The sequence below is a fragment of the Cavia porcellus genome, unplaced genomic scaffold, assembly GCF_034190915.1.
Source record: "Cavia porcellus strain 051 isolate PalLab524CR breed Dunkin Hartley unplaced genomic scaffold, mCavPor4.1 scaffold_7, whole genome shotgun sequence".
NCBI lineage: Eukaryota > Metazoa > Chordata > Mammalia > Rodentia > Caviidae > Cavia > Cavia porcellus.
This window is the reverse complement of record NW_026947490.1, coordinates 22,648,368-22,671,472: the sequence shown is the minus strand read 5'-3', so window position 1 is coordinate 22,671,472 and position 23,105 is coordinate 22,648,368. Positions and strand designations below refer to the sequence as shown.

The following is a 23,105-nucleotide window of genomic DNA, read 5'->3' as shown; positions in this document are numbered from 1 at the left end:
GGCATATGAGCAGAAGAGATTTGTGTTTCTGGAACAAGCCCTTGAAGGAAGACCTCCTTTTCGTGTTTTCTCCTCCTTCAGGCGGGAGTACGGACATAGTAAGTGAAAGAGGTTTTGGCGCGGTTAGAAGACAGAATGTAAAGTAAAGTGGCCTTTATTTTAAGAATACAGAGAGAGAACACCCCGACCACTGATGTCTGGCATTCTCTCTGCCAGACATGTGGAGTGGGGGCATACACATAGCTTAGGTTTGGGGGAGCCTAAGGGGCATTACTGATGCACAGGTAGCCCATTGTAATTCATTTTGTGCCACAGATAAATTTCTTAGGGGTTTCCAGGCGTGTGGCTCACGTCTGTAATCCCAGCACTCGGGAGGCTGAGGCAGGAGGATCGTTGCGAGTTCAAGACCAGCCTGGGCTACAAAGTGAGCTCAAGGCCAGCCTGAACTGCATAGTGAGATCCTGTCTCAAAAAGACAAAAAAAAATTGCTTAGGGGCAGGGAAGATGACTTTTTGCCTCCCAGCGCCTCCCACTGCTACAGCATCTCATTTAGGGCAAAATCCTTTCATTCCCATTTTTATATTATTAGGAAAAAGGGCAGAGTTTTTCTTTCTTCTACTACTTCCTGCTGGAAGGGGGCGCTGTCCTGGGGTTTAGGAAGGTCGACAGGATGATAGTTGATGTCCATGTAGAAGCTGGTGCCAGGTGTTTTAACCAAGACAACTTTATCACTGGTGAATGCCCACATGTTAGACTAGAAAAACAAAGAGACAAGGTGTTATGAGAAGGCAGGCCACTATCATATTTAATGACCCAGGAGGAGGAAAGGTGCCTTTGATTTAGATATGTCATTTTATCAGGACCATGTTGAGGTAGAATCATTGCAATGGTGAGGTAGAATTCTGAAAAATAAGTGTGGGGTTAGGAGGAGTGAAGTTATGAGAGGTGATTATTCCTCCATCTGAAAAGATAAAAGTTAAAAGTGTAGGTATGTAGGGCTTGTCTCTGGTCCAGGAGTTGAGCTGGAAAGAATAGGAGGGGTGGAGATGGCCATGGCTGTGTCACTATAGGGAAGGTAAGAGCCTAGGCCTTCAGGGATGTCACATTAGACCAAACAGCTGAGGGTAGACAGAACTAAACAGTTGTCACATAGAACAACATGAAGATGATCTTATGCATGATGTGGGGGTCTTTAGGAAAGACTGTTGAGAGTCTTGCTGTAAAAAGGATAATTAATAGAATGTAAGAAATTAGGAACTGAATTGGATAATAAAACATGACTTAGCCTGAGAGTTGTGGCTGTGAGGCCTTGATGAGGGGGAGATGCGTGGGCAAAAGGACGGTTAGATTTAGGGTTGGGAGGGCACCACTTGAGTGATGTGAACCAGGATGGCAGTCTAGCAACTTTGACCACTGTTGAGGTTGCTGAGAAGATCAAGTATGGGCCGCTCCACCTTGGTTGTAGTCCTTGCGATGGTTTGCTGTAACAGGACTTTAGTAAGTATATCAGCAGTCTCTCTGGTTGTGGGAAAGGCTTTTATTATCCTGAAAAGGTATAAGCAAAGGTAAGAAAATATTTGAGAGTTTTGTGGTAAGGCATGTGTGTCAAATTTATCTGTCAGTCTTGACCAGGGTTGTGTCTGAGAAACTGATGAATAGGAAAGGAAGGGGGTGTTATGTACCCCTGGAGAGAGGGTTTACTAGAGATAACAGGTGTAAGCTGTTGAGATGTCAGTGTCTGGATCAGTCTGCATAAACACAAAGGAATAGAAAGGCATTCTTAAGATCTAGGACTGTAAAGTGAGTGGTGGAGGGAGGGATATGAGAGCATGGTATAAGGGTTTGGCACCACTGGGTGGATTGGGGTAACAGCACTACTGAGTATCTTAGGATCTTGTACTAGAGGGTAAGACCCATCAGGCTTGAATACCAGGAGAATAGGAGTATTATTGGGTAAATGGGTAGGTTTAAGAAAACCATTGTCTAAAAGGTGCTTAGTTATAGGTTGAAGTCCCTGTAAATGTTTGGAAGCCATGAAGAAGCAGTCTAGAACCTGCATGAAATAGGCCCTGTCTGTAAAGGCTGTATAGGTTAGCTGTCAATACCCCTATAGAGATTGAGAACTTAATATAGTAGCCTGAAAACTCAGGAAGAACCCTACACATGGCCTCTATGTCCACAAGTATAGAGAATGTCTTACCTGAGACCTCTAGTGGGACTTGGGGTTCTGAGAAGGACACCTTAATGGGGGCTGTTGTTGGCCCTGAGCCCTGTCAGTCTTCAACAGCAAATCCAAGCAGATCTGTCAGTAATGAATCTGGCAGTGTTGGCATTTCCTGTGAGGGCTAGAAGTTAGATGGCTTACCCACTCTCTGGTGGCTAGGACAGTCCAGTAGCCCTGGGGCAAGGCCCCAAAGCAACACCAGGATGAGGCACTCTCCTGCCCAATGTCCTTCTGCTGCATTTGAAGCATGGTCCAGGAGGGGCTCAGGCAGCTCCACGTTGTATCAGTTTATCTGTCTCAGAGCTCCAAGTGTCACTGCTAAAAGATCAGATTGTTATTTTTTATCTCTGTTGTTGAAAACACAAAAAGCCATATTAAGAAGGTCTCCCTGTGGGGTTTGAGGGCCAAGTTTAGCCTTTTGTCTTGGGATCTGGCCCATGGTGGAAGGTATCTGTAGAGTCAATTAAGTATTCAGAAGTCAGATAATACAATCAACAGGGTATTTATGATCATAACTTCAGTAATGGCTTCCCATTAGGAGGATAAGGTCCAGGGAATTTTAGGAACTGACATGTCATTTGTTGTCATATATAAGTATGCTGTTAAAATGCTATTGCCATCTGACTTTTGGAGGATGGCCTGTTTTATTACCTTTACCTTTTTATTTAGGAGAGCGATCAGCTACGGTGTCATTTAACGCCAGTTGAGTATAGTTAAGTATGGCTCAGCAGAGGGCAGAGCCAGGGCAGGCGCACAGGCTGGGAAAGGCTCAAGCCTGGCCTCTGCCCCAGTGTTGGTCTTGCTGTTTTGCATGCATCATATAACCTTTCTGGAAAAAATCTGGTGGATCCCAGCAAAAGGAATCCAAAAGGAATTTATAATTATCTCTTAATTTCAGTTGTTGAACGTCCAGAAGCTTGATAATAGTACAGTGCAGTACAGGCAGTAAGCTTAACATAGAACCTTAAATGGCTATTAACCATGAGTGTTTTAACATTTGAACACTGAAGAAATTTGTGAAGCATCTCTAAGCATATGTCTGGATCTGAAACAAAATACTTGTCATCATATATTATATAAATTTTTGTTTAAAAATTATTTGACTGGTTTCCTAATGTTGGTCTGATTTGTATCTTTTGTCTGAAACACAAGAAAAAGGCAGCAGAAACAATCCCAATTTTATATTTGAAAGCATGAATATACCATCAGATCAGCACCACTGAATTGTCTTAGTCATATGAACTTCAGTTGAGGTGTCTCCCATAAGCTATGGAGACTATTGGAGGCCTCAATCAATAAACAAGGATGGTAAAATTACCAGGCGGCCACTTTCCCCATTCATCAATGAAGTCTTGTCCAATGTCTCCTCACCCCAAGAGATTTTGTTTAACCAGTTTTAGCACCATTTTGACCAGCTGGCAAACTAGGTGGAAGCACGTTTTTTACTCTGTAACCAAATAAACCTTGATTAAATGGTTTGAGAATGTAAAAAAGGAAAAAATTGTTGATGTCAAGTAAAAACTTGAACAGCTGTTTACCAACCAGGCAAATGGACAGACATGGACAGAGGATCTGTACAGTATAAACGGACTGAACAAACAACAGATATATCTTATAAAGTCAGAGTGCACTCAAATATATTTGGCCAATTTGAACTATAATAAATAAGGCTGGTGTGAAGCCTTTTGTAGATTAATTAATAGAGATCTCTTGAATTGGCCCCTTTTCCTCCTGCCGCATCCCGTTGTCTCCTCCTGCCGCATCCCGTTGTCTCCTCCTCCGAGCACCGCCCAGAGCCACTCTGAGCTCGAAGGTGGGGGCTGGGGCTGGGACTGCTCGGGAGGTGAGGTGTGGAGCCTGCTGGGGGGCCACGGCAGGTGCAGGCCAGGCCGGTTGGTGAACACGGTGCAGGCCCCGCCTGCGTGCAGCCCAGCGCTGTCCGTGTGCTCCTCCCCCATCCTGGTGTGCACCTGGGAAGGTGGGTTGGCACACGGTGCGGGGAGGGATTGAGAAATGGGTGAATCGGGGACTGAAGGATGCACTGAGAAAGCTGCCGGGTTTGGAGTGTGAGATACAGGGGAAAAGCTGGAAAGAAAGAAGCCACCCCCTAAGTGTGGGGTGGGGGAGGGATCCTGGAGGAGCAGAGGGAGAGAGGGACACAGTCTTAAAGGCCTAAAGATGGAGAGTTTTTGCAAACTTGTCGCCAATGTGATGAGCCATAAATAAAAGTTCAGCTTTTTTTGGTTCTAGGTTGCTTTTTGAACCAGGCACCACATCGGTATGTTTTTTTGGGGGACAGGAAGTAGTCCCCATGACCAAATCACCGTAAAGTGAGCCAACTGACCGTGGCCTGAGGCAGGTCAGGCTGTCACCTGGCCTCTTAGACCGACGGTAATCGGTTCCAAAATTCATGTTTTTTGATTGTCACCAAAAAGGCATGAGTGGAGTTCCTGTGAATTACAGTAGCGGCTCTGCCCAAGGGACGCAAGAGCGCTACCCCAGTGCAGGGAAGGGAAAGAAAATCTGGCATCGGGCCGGCCCACTAGCATGGAGTAATCTTCGGGCAGAATTAGCTCACCTGTGGTAAATGAATTAGACTGATGGTGTTTGCAAACCAGCAGTGACAAGTGAGCAGCTCCCACGTGTTGAGTCCATGAACCGGCAGGGGACTCAGACTGGGAGGGACCCAGGAGTCACTCGCCTGCTGTTCCTGGTCAGGGAACCATTATGAAAGAGCTTTCGGCGTGGTTAGAAGACAGAATATAAAGTAAAGTGGCCTTTATTTTAAGAATACAGAGAGAGAACCCCCTGATCACTGAAGTCTGGTATTCTCTCTGCCAGTCACGTGGTGTGGGGGCATACACATAGCTTAGGTTTGGGGTGGAGCCTAAGGGGCATTACTGATGCACAGGTAGCCCATTGGAATTCATTTCACACCACAGGTGAATTGCTTAGGGGTGGGGAAGCTGACCTTTCACCTCCCAGCTCCTCCCACCACTACAGCATCTCATTTAGGGCAAAATCCTTTCAGTGAGGAACTCTCTTGGACTCTGGAGACAAGCACAACACCATAGATATGGCTGGAAACAAGACATTAGAACCCTGATCCCCAGCACCTTTGCCGAGCTGAGCAGCACATTGGTTTGGACTGCTACCGGACACAGCACTACATTTCTGGGTGATGTAGGCCATAGGTAGTCTGAATCTGTCACAGGCAGATGCTTTCAGTCAGGCGACAGGAGGCAGAGGTGGTGATACCACTTCACGTTTGCTTGTACTGCTTATTGTTTTATGACAATCCGTGGCAAAAGGGTTAGAATTCCCAGTCCTTCAACTTTGCTGACAGCATACGTCTCTGCCCAGCGTGTCCTGGGCAGTCGTGAAGCACGGCACTAATGAGGACTCAAAACAGCACAAGACAAAAGACACCATCCTTTCCTCCCCTGAGCCAATGCTGCATCTTTTCCAAAAAGGTTAAAACATGCAGAGACACTCCTCTAAATCTGAAGAGGCTTTCTGAGGTCTCCAAGAGAGGCCTTGATGGTTTTCAGCTTTGATGTACAACTTCAGTCAGCAGCCAGGGGTTCCTAGAAGATGATCAGAGAGCAGGGAAAATGCATTTGTAGGTCTGAGGACTTGGACTCTTTCTTCATCCTTAATAAACCCCTCATCTCCTGTCCTGATGTGTGATTCCTCTCTTGGAAATTTGCCCGTGTCCCTCGTGATGGTGCACTCAGTGGCCTAAATAAGACTCTTGTCTTTCCTCTATTAGTTACCTGCTGGTAAACTCTTTAACTGCCCAGGTCGCTGGCCTTTTGCATGTCATCCAGCATGACGCTTCTGACATGCTGATCCAAGTTCCTTCTGTGTATCTGTCCCTCTACCAGTTGGTTCTGCCTTTAGGTCAGGGAGAAGGGGTGTCATTCACTGGGACCCTCATCCCAGATTCAATTGGAAGCGGAGTGCACCGCAACCAGAGATGATCAGAACCATCTTTGGGGAGCCACTGTGGTGGAATCCGGCTGGAGGAAGCTGAGGAGAACGCATGCAGGTGTACCGCGGTGGCCTTGTGGCTGCTCCGCAGGCTGCAGGGACCACGCTGGCTTTTCCTCCCACGGGTTTGGAAAGCAGAAGTTGTGCAAGGGGTGTTCCTGCCCCCGACTTTGAAGAACCCAGTGCTGGAGTGGCTGGCTGTTTCCTGAGGTGTCCTCAGCCCAGCTGCGTGCATCTGGGGTGCTGCCCCAGGGTGGAGCCGAAGCATTACAGTCCCGCCTACAGTCACTCTAGGACCTGCCGTGGGCCTGGGAGCATCTGCTCCCTGGGAGTGTTGGTTCTGTTTTGGGTCATCTTGAGGAGCCCAGAGGCGACTTCCTTTTGTTCCCTGCCAGAGAGCACCCAGGGGTCCTTCCTGGGGACTGCCTTCCCCCCATCAGATGCACACAAAAGTCTCAGCATGTGACTGTCCCTGCAACGCTTGGAAAATTCAATAGCAGCGCAGTGGAAGCATGAAACATCAAATGTACTTTGTGTGTGAGTGTGTGTGTGTGTGTGGTGGTGGTGGTGTTTTGATTGGTTATTCAGAGAAACTGACTTAGTCCTGACCCAGAAGAGACCACTACAGACACAGTGGAGCAATTCCCAGGCCGGTAACCTGTGACTTACTAAGAGCATGATCTGCGTTCTCTTCTCATAGGAATTTAAAGGTGCTTTTTGCTAGAAATCGACTCTTCACTTGGGCCTGCAGGTGTCCACTAGTAACTAAAAGCAGAGTAAAACTTGGCCCTCATTCCCTGAAACTGTTGGAATGCTTCTTGGCCCTGCCTACCAGCCTGTTAGTCATTCCGGGAGTGTCTGTCTGTTGGTCAGTCCTCAACTTTCCTAGCTTATCTCACCGCCCTTATCTCAAGGCTGGCAGTGCCTACACTCCCGAGTCTCCATTGCCCTGTACCTTGGGTTCCAGCAGAGCCCCCCGTGACTAAGGCTCCCCAGGTCCCAAGGATCCCCCCCATGGGACCTGAGTTGCCCCTCTAGTCCTGAGGATCCAACCTGAGCTATGAAAATGGGTTCAGCATCCCAGGATCCCCCAAAATTGGCCTCCATTCTTTTGCAAACAGGCCAGGGTGATCCTCCTCATGAGCCGTGCCTCTTCTAGTTACTGAAGCTGGCTGGGGTCCTCTCTGTGTTTCTTCCCTTATTTTCCACTTAAACCTTATGACTATAAATTTATTCTGTCACTTTTTTTTTTTTCTGGTCTTTTTCGTTTTTATCGGTACCAGGGATCGAACTCACGACTGCCTGCTTGCAAGGCAGGCGCTTATGCCGCTGAGCTAAATCCCCAGCCCCTGTCACTTTTATTTTAATTTCCTTTCTTTCTTTTTCTTTTCTTTTTGTTTTGTATTAGGGATCAAACTCACAGCCCTGATCCTTTTGTTTTAATTTCTGTTACCACTAAAGCGCAAGGATCCACACTACCTGGTGCAGGAATGGCTTGGAAAAGCCATGTTTCTTTTTGTTGTTTGCTAGTTTGAGACATAGTAGTTCTGGCTGGCCTTGAATTCACAGCATCCTTCTGTCTCAGCCTCCAGAGTGCTGGGATGACAGGTATATGCCATCACACCCAGTTCCAAACTGTTCTTTTATGAAAAGAAATTTATAGTTGTCTACAACAATAAAACAGAGAAGATGTTTTTGATATCCACCTCCATCCACCTTTCTGCCTGGCTCTTTCCTTCTGAAGGAAGAAGAAATCGGGAGCTTAGCTCAGAAAGAGGTGACCTCAGTGGCTGTTCCCCGAGAAACTTCACCTGATTAAAAGAGCAGCCTTGCCTGTGAACCTGCTCCCCGAAAACTCCCGCAGCCTGAGCCACCTCTTTTCCCCCCAGAAGCCTCGCACCTCCATTGCTGTCCTACTGTAGGACATCAGTCATACCAAAAATGATGCAAGACTGTGGTACTGTTTAAATAAAAAGTTCTGGCAGAGTCATGGACAATGATAGCCCTGCAAAGGCGACAGAAGAGAGATGGCAGTGAAAAGTTCTCACTCTTTGTGCTCTTCGGGAAAAAGAGACGCGCTGCCAGGGACGGCCGATTATGCGTGAAGACAGCCAGTCCAGCTCGGGAGGCTAAGCGTGGCTCTCACAGGATATAAGTGCTGGAGTCTGCACATTGTATTTATAAGGCTTCTTTGTATATTTTGTTTTCCACACCAGAGAAGCAATGCGTTATTTAAACATGAGTCACATTTTTTTTAAATCTTGGAGAAGCAGCTACAACCTTGTAAATGGTAATCAGTACTGCACAGGAAATCGGACTGACAAGATTATTCCAAAATACAGTGTAAGGCCGAAGATATAGCTCAGTGGCACAGCACCTGCCTGTCAAGTGTGAGATCCTGAGTTCAATTTCCCGTAAAAAGAAAAAGAGAGAGAAAAGGAAAAAACTCACGGAAATGAAGTAGAACGTAAATCATCCAGGTTCTGGGTCTTCCTAAATAAGGAGACAAAATAGGGAAGGGGTAGATATTTTGTCTTTGAGCAGGGCCAGGGTGTCTGAGAACCCAGAAACGTCATTCTGTGCTTCTTTCAGGGACACTGGCCTGTTGCTTTTCGAAGACAGATCTCAGATCCCCCAGAGGCTTGCGCCAGTACCTTTGTCCTTTTGGAGATGGTTGGACAGATCGGTCTGTTTGCAGTGAGTTCCCTCTCTGCAAGTCGCTGATCCGCTTTAAAAAGTTAGCTGTGTTATTTTTAGCATTTCCTCTCAATGGTAGGTTTCAAGCACTCCGCCCAATGTGTTTTTTAGATGTAGTTACATGATTTCATGACTCACAATTTCATGTGAATTGTTGAGCAGTATTTTATTTGTTTATCTTTCTTTCTGTCGGTGTTTTTAAAGTCTCTTGGGATGACCCCAAATGTATGAGCAAGGCTGAGGGGTCTTCCTGTGAGCCCAGGCTGTAAACTCACAGGACCATGATCTTATAAATTTACGATCCTCTGAACATAAGCCTGGTGACTTCAATTATGGGGTGGGAAAGGCAGGAAAACAGTGCTAGGATCCAGCCTGCACCTTTGGAAAGATAATTATACTGGTTGTAAATCCTAGGTTTATTACTAAGCCGTGTGAGCCATCAGGCAGGCTGTTGGTCTTCCTAACCTCACTTTCCTTGTCTGTAAAATGGGGGATTACAGTAGATTCTACCCTTCCTAAAACTGTCTGGATGTTGAATGTTATTGGAGGTTAAGATTCGGACTGTTATCATGGGTGGTGGAGTCTGGAGACAGATTTCCAAGTTCTTGTGCATGATGAAAAATAATTAAACAAGGCATGAAATGGCAAGGGGACAAGCAGCTAAGTGTAATGACATTTTTTTCTCTATGCTCTTTTATTTTCAAATCCACTTTATTCATTGATAAAAAGAAAGGAGAAAAAGAAGAGCAAAAAAACCTGCAACAAAAGTTTAACGTACATCAATCAGGGGTAACCATGGTACATATCATTCACCCAGAGCACAAGATTATCGGAATTCAATTGTCCAAACAATAACAGCACAAATCTTTCTCTTCATCAAACTCAGAGAAATCACTAGTAGACCTATCTTAACTATTTTTAAATATATATACATATGTTTTATCTTTCAGCTTCTCACACTAATGAAACAATATGATATTTATACGTGTGTCTTATTTATTTCACTAATGAGTATGATCTCAGGTTGCATCCATTTACCTATAAAAGTGTCCCGTTTATCATTATTTATAGCTGAGTAGTACTCTGTTGTACAAAAACACCACATCTTTTTCATCCATCCCTCAGTCAATGGGCATTTAGGTTGTTTCCAAGATCTGGCTATTATAAACTGTACTGCTATAAACATGGGTGCACATATATCATTATGGTATGAAGTTTTTAATTCTTTTGGGAAGATACCCAGAAGGGGGGATAGCTGGGTTGATTGGGACCTCCAATCCTAGTTTTTTGAGGAATCCAGTCTGCATTCCCACCAACAGTGGAGAAGAGTTCCTTTTTCCCCACAGCCCCTCCAGCATTTGTTATTGGTTGATTTCTTGATACTAGCCATTCTTTTTGGGGTGAAGTGGAACTTCAGTGTTGTTTTAATTTGCATTTCTCAAATGACCCATGATATGGAATATTTTTTAATGTATTTACCTGCAGTTTGTATTTCTTAATCTGAGAACTGTGTATTCATCTCAGATGCCCATTTTTGGAATGAGTCTTTAAATCTGGGAAACTGATTTTTGAGTTCTTTATATGTTCTTGGTAATAATCCTTTGTCTGTGGAACAGCTGGCAAACATTTCTCCCACATTGTGGGCGGTCTCTTCGCTCTCTTGATGGTTTCTATTGTTGTGCAAAAGCTTTTCAGTAGGGTGAGATCCCATTTGATTCTTTACAACAGTTCCTGTGCAATGAGGGTTTTGTTCATAAAGTCTTTGCCTACACCGATGTCCTCAAGAGTTTTACCTATTTTATCTTCCAGCAGATTTAATGTTTCTGTTTTAATATTAAGATATTTGATCCGTTTTGATTTGGTTTAGTACCTGGTGAATGATACAGTTCAGTTTTAATCTTCAGCATGTGTAGAGTGTCTGAGTTGTTTCTGCCTCTTCAATCTATTCCACTGATCTTTGGGTCTGCTTTTGTTTTTGTTTGTTTTTGCCAGTACCTCACTGGTTTTATCACAGTGTCTTTATTGTGTAATTTTGAGTCAGGCACTGTGTCTTTGTTGCCCAGGACTACCTTTGCTATGCTAGGTATCTCCTGCTTCCAGATGAATTCTAGGGTGGTTTTCTCTAGTTCTGTGAGATAGGCTATTGGAATTTTGATTGGGATTCCACTGAATCTGTATAACAGTTTTGGAAGTGTGGCCATGTTCACTATATTGGGTCTTCTTACACAAGAGCATGTGATGTCTCTCTATTTTCTAATATCCTCTTCAATTTCCTTTCTCAGAGTACTGTAGTATTTTATCTAGAGGATGTAAACATCATTTGTTAGATTGGCTCCTAGGTATTTCATTTTTTTGGATGCTATTATGAAGGTGTTGTTTCCCTGATTTCTCTCTCAGTGAGTTTTTACTCTTAGTGAGTAAAAGAAGGTTATTGATTTTTGAGTGTTGACTTTTTTATATAAAAAAGATTAAGACAAAAGAGGACATAACAACACACGTCAGAACAGAACAATTTAAGCAACATAGTGTTTCACCACAAGACAATCCGACAAAACAGTAGCTACCATACTGTCTCTTTCCTTGAAATATTTGAGTATAGCTTGATATACTATAGCATCAAACATAAAAAGACAGTGGAAAACCATTCAAGAGAATGAAACTATTACAGGGTATTCAGAACCAACTAACAGAAAACGAACAATGAATTCTATATTATCTCCTTGTCTATAAAAATTTTGTTTATACTACCACATGTAATAAAATCCAATAAGATACAACATGATAAAAGCAATGGAGACAGAAGAACAAAAGCTTGGTGGGATTTCAAAACAAGATGATATTAAATCATCACTAGCTATTATAATGTCTTGTTTTCTTCAAAATAGCTGTTCATACCATCAGAGAAAATAAAATCAAACAACCCAGAAAAAAACCATTCCACCTAATGAATGAAAACATTATAAGGCTTTAAAGCAATATAATGGGGAATCATGATTACCACATAATTTTATGTATTCTTTACCATTTCTTACACTAGGGAAACTTTTTGGTATTTATACATGTGAATTTGATTTATTTCGCTTATGAGTATGGTCTCAAGATGTGTCCATTTGTTTATAAATATCTCAATGTGATCATTCTTTATAGCTGAGTAGTACTCCATTGTATAAAAATACTATATCTTGTTTTTTTCCATTCCTTAGTTGATGGACACTTAGGTTGTTTCCAAGATCTGGCTATTACAGATTGTGCCGCTATAAACATGGATGCACATATATCACTGTGGTATGATGTTTTCAGTTCTTCTGGGAATATGCCTAGAACTGGAATAGCTGGGTCAAATGGGTCTTCCCATCCCAGCTTTCTGAGAAATCTCCACACTGACCTCCACAATAGTTGCACCAGTCTACATTCCCACCAGGAGTACAGGAGAGTTCCTTTTTCCCCACAGCCTCTCCAGGATTTGTTGTTGGTAGTTTTCTTGATCCTGGTCATTCTTTCAGGAGTGAGATGGAATCTCAGTGTGGTTTTAATTTGCATTTGCCTAATGACCAATGAAACTGAACTTTTTTTCATGTATTTATTTTCCATTTGTATTTCTTCATCTGAGAACTGTGTATTCATCTCAGATGCCCATTTTTGGATTGGATCTTTGAATTTTGGGGGTCTGATTTTTAAAAATTTTTATATGTTCTGGACAGAAGTCCTTTGAGGGAGAGTTCACTAAGATTGTTTCCCAGTTTGTGGATTTTATTTTCACTATGCTGGAGATTTCTTTTGACATGCAGAAACTTTTTAATAAGAGGTGATCCCAGTTATTGATTCCGAGAAGTATTTCCCACGCGGTTTGATTCCTGTTCAAGAATCAAGAACCTATGTCTTCAAGGCTTTTACCCAACTTGTCTTCCAATAGATTTAGTGTTTCTGTTTTAATATTCAGATCTTTGATCCATTTAGATTTTAATTTAGTACATGGTGACAGGCATAAGTCTAGTTTCAGTTTTCAATATATGGAGAATCAGTTTTTCCAACACCATTTATTAAAGAGACTGTCCTTCTTCCAGTGAACATGTTTGGCCCCTTTATCAAAGATAAGGTGGTTGAGTGTGTTTGTAGTTGTGGTTGTATCTTCTAATATATTCCATTGATCTTCGGCTCTGTTTTGATTCCAGTACCATGTTGATTTTACTACTGTTGCTTTGTAGTATAACTTCAAGTCATTGATTGTGATGCCTCCTGCCTTGCCTTTGCTGCTGAGAACTGACTTTGCTATTCTAGGACTCTTCTGGTTCTAGATGAATTTTAGGAGTGATTTCTCTAGATCTATGAGGTATGTTGTTGGTATTTTTATTGGGATTGCATTGGATATATATAACAGTTTTCGGAGAATGGCCATTTTCACAGTATTTATTCTTCCTATTCATGAGCAAGGGATGTCTTTCTGTTCTCTGAGATCCTCTTCAAATTCTTTTTTCAGTGTATTATAATTTTCCCTATATAGATCTTTCACTTCTTTCATGAGAATAATTCCTAAATATTTCATTTTTTTGATTGCTAGAGTGAAGGGTGTGGCTTCTCTTATTTCTCTCTCTGTGATTTTGTTGTTAGTGTATAGAAATGCTGTTGATTTTTGGGTATTGATTTTTTATCCAGCTACATTGCTGAATTTATTTATTATATCTAGGAGTCTTTCAGTAGAGTTTTATGGGTCTTCTATGTAGAGTATCATGTCATCTGCAAATAATGATAATTTAACTTCTTCTTTTCCTATCTTTACGCCTTTTATTTCTCTCTCTTGTCTAATTGCTCTGGCTAGTATTTCCAGTACTATATTAAATGGGAGCGGTGATAAGGGACATCCTTGTCTTGTGCCTGATTTTAAAGTAAAAGCCTTCAATTTTTGGCCATTTAGTATGATACTGGCTGTTGGTTTGTCATAGATGGCCTTTATCATATTGAGGTAAAGACCATCTATTCCAATTTTCTGTAAGGTTCTTATCATAAATGAATGTTGGGCCTTATCAAAAGCTTTTTCTGCCTCTATAAAAATAATCATGTGATTCTTACTTTTGGCTTTATTGATATGGTGGATTACATTTATTGATTTACGTATGCTGAACCATTTCTGCATGCCTGGGATGAATCCCACTTGGTCATGGTGTATAATCTTCTTGATGATTTGCTGCATCCTATTTGCCAATATTTTACTGAGGGTTTTTGCATCTGTGTTCATTAGGGAGATCGGTCTATAGTTCTCTTTTTTAGTTGGGTCTTTCTCAGGTTTTGATACTAGAGTAATATTTGCTTCCAGGAATAACTTAGGAAGGATTGCTTCCCTTTCAATTTCACTGAAGAGTTTGAGGAGTGTCGGCATTAAGTCTTCTTTGTATTTCTTGTAGAATTCTTCAGTGAATCCGTCTGGGCCTGGGCCCTTCTTTGTAGGTAAGAGCTTAATTACATTGTCAATTTCATTAACAGGAATTGGGTTATTCAGCAGTTTTAAATCTTCTTGACCTAGCTTTGGTACTTCATATGTTTCTAGGAATCTGTCAACCTCTCTTCTGTATTATCAAACCTATGAAAGTAGAGGTTTTCAAAATAGGTGGTGATAATCTTCTGTATTTCTACAGAGTCTGTAGTGATTTCACCTTTTTCATTCCTTATTGTAAGAATTTGAGCTTTTTCTTCCCTTTTTAAAAATAAGGCTGGCTAGAGGCTTATCAATTTTCTTTATTCTTTCAAAGAACCAATTCTTTGATTCATTGATTCTTTGGATTGTTTTCTTAGTCTCTATTGCATTAATTTTTGCTCTGATTTTTATAATTTCCTCCATTCTTTTGGCTTTGGGCTTGACTTGCTCTTCCTTTTCTAGATGTTTGAGGTGTAGCATCAGGTTATTCATTTGTATTTGTTCTATTTTCCTGATGTGGGAACTCGAAATTTTCCTCTGAGGATGGCTTTCATTGCATCCCACAGATTCCGGTAAGTTGTATTTGTATTTTCATTTTCTTGTAGATATTGTTTAATTTCTTCTTTAATTTCCCCTGTGACCCACTGATTACTCAAGTGTGTGTTATTCAGTTTCCATGTGTTTGTGGGATTTTTGCAGTATCTTTTATCATTAATTTCTAATTTCATGGCGCTATGATCCAATAACATGCATGGGAAAATTTCAACTCTTATACATTTATTTAAGTATGTTCTGTGGGCTAATATATGGTCTGTTTTAGAGAATGTCCCATGTACTGCTGAGAAGAATGTGTATTCTGATGTTGGATGGAACACTCTGTATATGTGTATCAAGTCCATTTGTTCATAGGTGTGATTCAGTTCTGTTATTTCTTTGCTGATTTTCTGTCTGGTTTATCTGTCCCTTGGTGTCAATGGTGTGTTAAGGTCTCCTGTTATAATTATGTTATTGATAATTTGGTTTTTCATTTCTGTTAATACTTGGGTGCTCTGGAATTTGGTGCATATATATTTAAGATAGTTATTTCTTCCTCTTGAAGTTTTCCCCTAACCAGTATATAGTGACCTTCTTTATCTCTTCTGATCATTAATTGGTTTAAAGTTCACATTGTCTGCAAACAGAATAGCCACCCCCTTTTTTGGGGGGTTCTTGTTGCATGTAGTATTGTTTTCCATCCTTTGACTCTCAGCCTGTGAATATCCTTTTGGGTTAGATGGGTTTCTTGTAGACAGCATATGGTTAGATTTTGTCTCTTGTTCCATTCTTCAAGTCTGTTTAATTGATGCATTGAGACCATTTATATTAATAGTTATAACTGTTATATATTGGTTTATTGTTGACAGGTTATCTTTCTGCTGTTGAATCTTTATCTTTCCATTCTGTTTAACTGTCTTCTTTGCTTAGTGATTTTTTCCTAAGTGTATCTAAACTGTCTTTCAGTATTCTTTGCAGCATTGGCTTGGTGATTATGAAGTTCTCCAGCTGTTCTTTGTCATACAAATATCTTATTTCTCCATTGATTTTGAAGGACAGTCTTGCAGGGTACATCAGTCTAGACTGGAAATCATTTTCCTTTAGGATCTGGAATACTTCACTGCATGCTCTTCTTGACTTTATTGTTTGTGCTGAGAAGTCTGCTGTAATTCTGATAGGTTTTCCTTTATGGGTGATCTGTCTTTTCTCTCTGACAGCTTTTTTTTTTTGTCTTTTTCCTTTTTATCGGTACCAGGGATCGAACTCACGACTGCCTGCTTGCAAGGCAGGCCCTTATGCCGCTGAGCTAAATCCCCAGCACCTCTCTGACAACTTTTAATATTCTATTCTTATATTGGATTTCTGGGATGGTGATTATTATATGTCTGGGTGTAGTTTTATTTTGGTTATGGCTATTTGGAGTTCTGTATGCTTCACTGATTCTGATGTCAGTTTCCATTCTCATGCTTGGGAAATTTTCAGCTACTAATTCTCTAAATATCCTCTTGACATCTTTTATGTTGTCCCTTTCTTTTTCATTTATCCCTATCAATCATGTGTTGTTTTTCTTTGGATCATTTTGCAGCTGTTGAATTGTTATTTCCTGATTCCTTGTTATTTTTAAAAGATCTTTCCTTTCCTGTTTGCTAGCTGCAATCTTATCTTCGAGGTCTGAAATTCTATCTTCATTTTCTTTCTTTCTTTTTTTTTTTTTTTTTTTTCTTTTTGAGACAGGGTCTTGCTGTGCGGTTCAGGTTGGCCTTGAGCTCACTTTGTAGCCTAGTCTGGTCTTGAACTTGTAATGATCCTCCTGCCTCAGTCTCCTGAGTGCTGGGATTACAGGCATGAGCCACCATGGCAGGCTTATCTTCACTTCCATTGAGGCGGTTTTTATAACTTTCAATGGAATTTTTGATTTCCTGTATATCTTTTTAAAAAGCATCTGCTTCATATATGCTTTTTGTTTCTTATATTGCTCATCCAGGGATTCTATCTTTTTGTTCAGTTCCTCCAATTTTTTAACTGTGTCTTCTTTAGATATATTCAGCATCTCCTTCATTTCTTTTATCATTTCTTCTTTTACCTGGGAGATTATTTCTAGTTTGAATTTCTTTAAAGCTTCCCAGAGTTGCTTCTTTATTTCAGTTGCAATTATTTCAGGTATTTCAGGTGTATGGCATATATTTTCTTCTATGTACATAGCTCCTAAGTTTCTTGGGATGGGCTGGAGGCTTAAGATTGTATTTTGGTCTTTCATTTTGTCATTTTCCTATATTTCCGTGTTTCAAGTGTTATTCCAAGGCTCCCCCTGGGCCTGTTGGAAATCCTCTTCTATGCTCTCAGCTTCTGGGATCCTGGCTGCCCAGTTCCCCAGATTGAGAGAGGGTCACTAGAGGTGGGGCAGGCAGGCTCAAGCCCTGCTGAACTGGTCCAGTGTGGCAGGAAGCCACAAAGTTCCCTGGCCAACAGGAGCAACGATCTTAACTCCTTTCTGAGGCTCAGGATGGTGCAGGGACGTTCACTCCAGGCCACCCAGTCTCCAGAGTTGAGAGCACAGGCAGGCAGATCCAAATTCCCGGAGCTGGTCAAGCACGGCTGCCGGAAAGTTGGTGCAGGCAGGCCCAAGCCCTCTGAGTGTTGACTTTGTAACCACCTATTTTACTGAATTTGCTTATTAAATCTAGAAGTCTTATAAAACCCTGAAAAAAGAAATCAAAGAGGACCTCAGAAAATGGAAAGACATCCCTTGCTCATGGACAGGAAAAACAAACATTGTGAAAATGGCCATTCTCCCAAAATTGTTATACAGACTTAATGCAATCCCAATCAAAATGCCACTAGCATACCTCAAAGATCTAGAGAAATCACTCCTAAAATTCATCTGGAACCAGAAAAGACCTAGAATAGCAAAGACAGTTCTCAGCAGCAAAGGCAAGGCAGGAGGCATCACAATCAATGACTTGAAGTTATACTACAAAGCAATTGTAATAAAATCAACATGATGCTGTAATGAAAACAGATCTGAAGATCAATGGAATATATTAGAAGATACAACCACAACTACAAACACACTCAACCACCTTATCTTTGATAAAGGGGCCAAACACATCCACTGGAAAAAAGATTGTCTCTTCAATAAATGGTTATGGAAAAACTGGCTCTCCATAAGCTAAAAACTAAAAGTACACCAATGCCTATCACCATCACTAAATTAAAATCACTAAATTAAAATCTAAATGGATCAAAGATCTAAATATTAAAACAGAAACACTAAATCTGCTGGAAGACAAAGTAAGTAGAAACCTTGAAAACATAGGGGTAGGTAGAGAATTCATGAACAGGAATCAAACCACACAGGAAATACTTCCCAGAATCAATAATTGGGATCAAGTCCTATTAAAAAGTTTCTGCATGTCAAAAGAAATCTCCAGCATAGTGAAAAGAAAGCCCACAAATTGGGGAAAATATCTTAGTGAATGGTGCCTCAGACAAAGGACTTCTGTCCAGAACATATAAAAATTTAAAAAAATCAGACCCCCAAAATTCAAAGATCCAATCCAAAAATGGGCATCTGAGATGAATACACAGTTCTCAGATGAAGAAATACAAATGGAAAATGAATACATGAAAAAATGTTCAGCATCATTGGTCATTAGAGAAATGCAAATTAAAACCACACTGAGATTCCATCTCACTCCTGAAAGAATGACCAGGATCAAGAAAACTACCAACAACAAATCCTGGAGAGGCTGTGGGGAAAAAGGAACTCTCCTGTACTCCTGGTGGGAATGTAGACTGGTGCAGCTATTGTGGAGGTCAGTGTGGAGATTTCTCAGAAAGCTGGGATGGGAAGACCCATTTGACCCAGCTATTCCAGTTCTAGGCATATTCCCAGAAGAACTGAAAGCATCATACCACAGTGATATATGTGCATCCATGTTTATAGCGGCACAATCTGTAATAGCCAGATCTTGGAAACAACCTAAGTGTCCATCAACTGAGGAATGGAAAAAAAAAAAGATATAGTATTTTTATGCAATGGAGTACTACTCAGCTATAAAGAATGATCACATTGAGATATTTATAAATAAATGGGCGTAGCTTGAGACCATATTCATAAGTGAAATAAATCAAACTCACATATGTAAATACTGTACAGTCTTCCTAGTGTAAGAAATGGAAAGAGTACATTAGATACAAAGTCCTTAATAAATACAGTGAAAATAAGAATCTGCTTGCAGGGGAGAAAATAATACTTCAGGGAAAATGAGGAAAAAGAAAAATGTCTAAAATTACATAAACACACTTAGGATAGCTAAGATGATTGTTCTACAAACTCTGTAAGTTCTTGGAGCAAACTTGTTAATATTCATAGGATTGGAACAATTGTGCATATTATTGTACGGTGATCTGAGGAACTCTTGAAGATCGATATGTAAAATAACAACCTAGTTATGCTCCTACCACCTTGTTTGGAAAGCCTGTATTGTCAGTGTTCTGGGCTCTTTGCTATTATTGTTTGTGTGTCTTTTTCATTTAGTGTTTTTCTCGGAATTTGTTTTGTTTTGTCTTGTTTTGTTCTGTTTTTCCCTCTAATACAGAAAGGATAGGTATACATGTAGAGACTCATGCATGCGTAGAACTTCTCTTAAACAGTTTATGAGAATTGATTATATAATGCACAATGAGATGAACAGCTACTTTGAAGAAAAAGAGACACTAAGGCATGGAATTTATCATGCCTGGATGCGGCAGACAAAAAGAAAAAGACCTTCTGTAGAGAACAAAGAGAACTATGCCCCTTTTATAGGGTCAGAAAGAAAGCAGGGGACATTAGGCGGGAAGATTTTAATGAACATCTGTGGGCCAAGTTCTCTGGCATTCTTGCGCCTCAGTGGGAAGAGTCCTTGAAGCGCCCGGTATACGTTTTTGGGTGTCTCCTAATGTTCCCAGGTATCCTGGGGCCTGCAAAATTCCTTCCCCTATCTCATGTCCTATGTTATACCCCGTGCTTGCTGATGAGTTTCGGTGCTGAGCCGAGCTCCCTGCTGGGTGCCTCTGCTGGCATGCAGGCTGGGGACGGGAGAGTAAGGTGTGATTGGAGCCGTACAATCTCCTCGTCTCTAACTGCACTGTCTATGTTAGTGCTGCCCTGTGCTCCCCCAAAACAAGAGGCAGACTCTGGTGAAAGGAAAAGGGCGTGTTTCATGCCAGCTCTGCAGGAGCAGAGAGGCCGCTTGGTTGCCTCAAAGCTTTCTGCGCCCCCTCTCCCACCCCGGCCCTCAAGCTCAGGTTTTTATTATAAGTGCATGTCACAGCAGGATGAGCATCTACCCTAGAATGGAAACTCAGGACCAGCCAGGCCTGTGGCACATGCCTGTAACCCCAGCACTCGGGAGACTGAGGCAGGAGGATGGTTGCAAGTTCGAGGCCAGCCTGGGCTACAAAGTGAGCATAAGGCCAGCCTAAACAGCGCAGACCCTGGCTCAAAAAGCAAAACAAAAACAAACAACTCAGGAGCAATAATGAATTAGAAGGATGCAGTTTAAGAAAAGAAGGCATTTTATTTGTGAGGAGGAATAAAGTGGACAGGAACAAGGTGTCCCTGAGAAAGGGCGGGGTGTCTGGGGAAGCATGTGAGCTCACAAGCCTTTATTCCTGGTTTCCCTGGTTGGCATAGGGACCCTTCCCACTAGGTGGTGGATGCCTGGGATTTGCTGCCATGTGATTGGCTGTCTGGGCTGTCTTTGGATGGGTCCCAAGTCATAAGGCCCTCACCCTGGGCACCACTGTTCCCGGGCACATTCCTTTCGGTGGACTTTGTTTGCCTTTCTCCTGTCCTTGTGTCCTAGTCTGGCTAGGAGGAGCCAGCTCACAGTTGTGATTAATTAAGGAGTGCGCATGTCTCCACTGCAGGACAATAGTGACACTAGAGGGAAAATCCGTATGTGTGTTTGCTGATTTTCATATACCAAGTAAGAGTTTTCTTTTAAGTTAGGTAGATGCCGCTTGCTTCCTTTGGATGTTATTGGAGGTGGGAGCAGTTATTGGAGGTGGGGGCAGTTATCCTGGTTCCCACGTTTCTGGCTTACTCTGGGCTCTGCCTGTCAGCTCTGCCTCGGTTAATCTCTTATTAGAGAGCATTCCTTCCTTGGTTGTAAATTCTTATACTAACTTTACTGTCTGGTGCCTTTCTAGATCTGGTCTCTGTCTCTGTCTCTCTCTCTTTTTCCTTGTAACTATTCTTTTCTTTTTCTTTCTTTTTTTTGTCTTTTTCCTTTTTACCGGTACCGGGCATTGAACTCACGACTACCTGCTTGCAAGGCAGGCGCCTATGCACTGAGCTAAATCCTCAGCCCCTCCTTGTAACTATTCTTAAAGAAACTCCTGTAGAAAGGTTTAACTCCTTTAGTTGGGGTTAACTTGCAAATAGACTCATAGAGACAAATGGCTTTTAGTTAATTAATTGCTTCGATAAAGCCTAAGGAGGCTCTTATTGTCTTCTTTCCCTGCCTCCAGATCCCTGTCCCTACATGATGAAGAGCACACGTGAGGTGACAGGTGAGGGACAAGGAAACTCCTGCCCGGGGCAGGGACTCTTGGATGTTACCTTGTTTAGTGGCCGTTCTTGGCTCCGCAGCTCCACCTCGTGGGAATGGAAGGAAATTGGACCCTGATCGCCGGCATCTTTTGCAGACTGAGTCGGTACACAGAACCTGGGAGGAAGAAGCTTGCTACAGCAGCTTCTCTTTAGTGATGAGAACACAAAAAGAAATTAGAATACGAAAGGAATAGTTTAAGGACCATATAAGAAAAGAAGTCTAGGAAGGGAGGGAGAGCTACTGACAAGATTTTTTCCCCTTCAGGGCAGCTTAGTAAGGGGAGCAGCTGGGCACTCTGACCAAGTGGTCAGCTCCGTGCAGCATTCTGCCTGTCTGCCTCCCAGCGTCTCCACTCTCTGCGGCTGTAACCGTGAGAATAATTGCCACCTCCACTTCCTCTGGTGGCTACTAGGGCCACCCACGCCAGCTTGATTGAGCAGTTAACTGTCCCTGAATGCCAGACAGTTGTGAAACCCTTTGTAGCTGGAACTTGGCCATCCACGGTGGTTCATACAACAGAAATTGGCAAGCACTGCAAAGTAGAGTGTGTAAAATTTTTTAGAGCCAATTGCGGGCCTGAGACAAGACACGGGGGTGGGAGTGGCTGGCTGAGCGAGTGGGCGTGGCCTGTTAATCCTGGAGACCCAGAAGCTTTGAGCAGAACTCAATTCCCAAGCCTTGCACCTGGGACCAATCAGAAAGCGCCATCGTCAGCCTTTCATTTATATCTGGTGTGAAACCAAGCAGGCTTTTGATTGGACAGCCTAGGGCTGACATCACCCGGAGGACCGGGAGATAGAAAAGATCCGGGTCGATAACCTGGTGGCTGCCGTGGACTTTCTCGGTGGCCTGCTCTCACTCTGCAGAGTATATTTCTTTCCCCACCTTTAATAAATGTGAATCCTCGCTATCTTTTTTGTGTTCTTGTGCAATTCTTTGATCAGGACACCAAGAACCTGGAAGGAATTCCTAGAAAAAATCTTCAGGACTCCAAATCTGGCAACAGGCTCACTGGCCTCTCCAGCTCCTCTCGGAAGCTCAAACTTGGTCATCTGAACCTTGCCCCTCACCCAGAGCCTCCAAAGTGTCCCCATCTGTCACTCATCCTGTCACCCTAAACTCTTCCTACACCTCAATGTCACCCCAACTCCTTTGTTTCATACCCAACAAGTGAGTCGTTTTAATTCCAGAATATTCCCCAAATTTGACTACTCGTTAATTTGTTTGCTTTTTATAGCATTTTGAGGTGTATGACACATAATAAGCTGCCTGTTTTAAAATGTATTTAAAAATAATAAAACCAACTAGTAAATAAAATTTAAATAAATTTAAATGTTGTTATGGTAAATGTACATAATATAAAATTTACCATCTGAGTCACTTTAGGTGCATAGTTCAGTGCTTTAAAATAGGTCATGATGCCAGGGATTTAGCACAGTGGCAAAAGCACCTGCCTGGCAAGTGCGAGGTTGTGAGTTCCATCCTTGGTTCCAAAAACAAAAAATTCATGATGTTATGCAATCATCCCCCCTCCATCCCCATCCATCGCTTCATTGTGGAAACCGAAATTCTGTTTCCCTAAACGACAGCTTCCCCTTTTCCTTCTCCTCCCAGCCCATCGCCACCATCCTGCCCGCTGTCTCTG

General features: G+C 42.1%; 1 protein-coding gene and 1 long non-coding RNA gene across 2 annotated transcripts in view; one reads left to right on the top strand and one right to left on the bottom strand.

Annotated features, from left to right (window-relative positions):
• Ceacam20 (CEA cell adhesion molecule 20) overlaps positions 1-23,105 on the top strand; it is a 56,758-nt gene that overhangs the window by 12,440 nt on the left and 21,213 nt on the right. The window lies entirely within an intron of this gene.
• LOC106026446 (uncharacterized) lies at positions 139-8,963 on the bottom strand. The gene is made up of 4 exons (XR_001200078.3): positions 8,872-8,963; positions 8,669-8,710; positions 2,366-2,542; positions 139-754 (listed from the first exon to the last, which is right to left on the bottom strand). It is a non-coding gene; the product is annotated as an uncharacterized LOC106026446 (long non-coding RNA).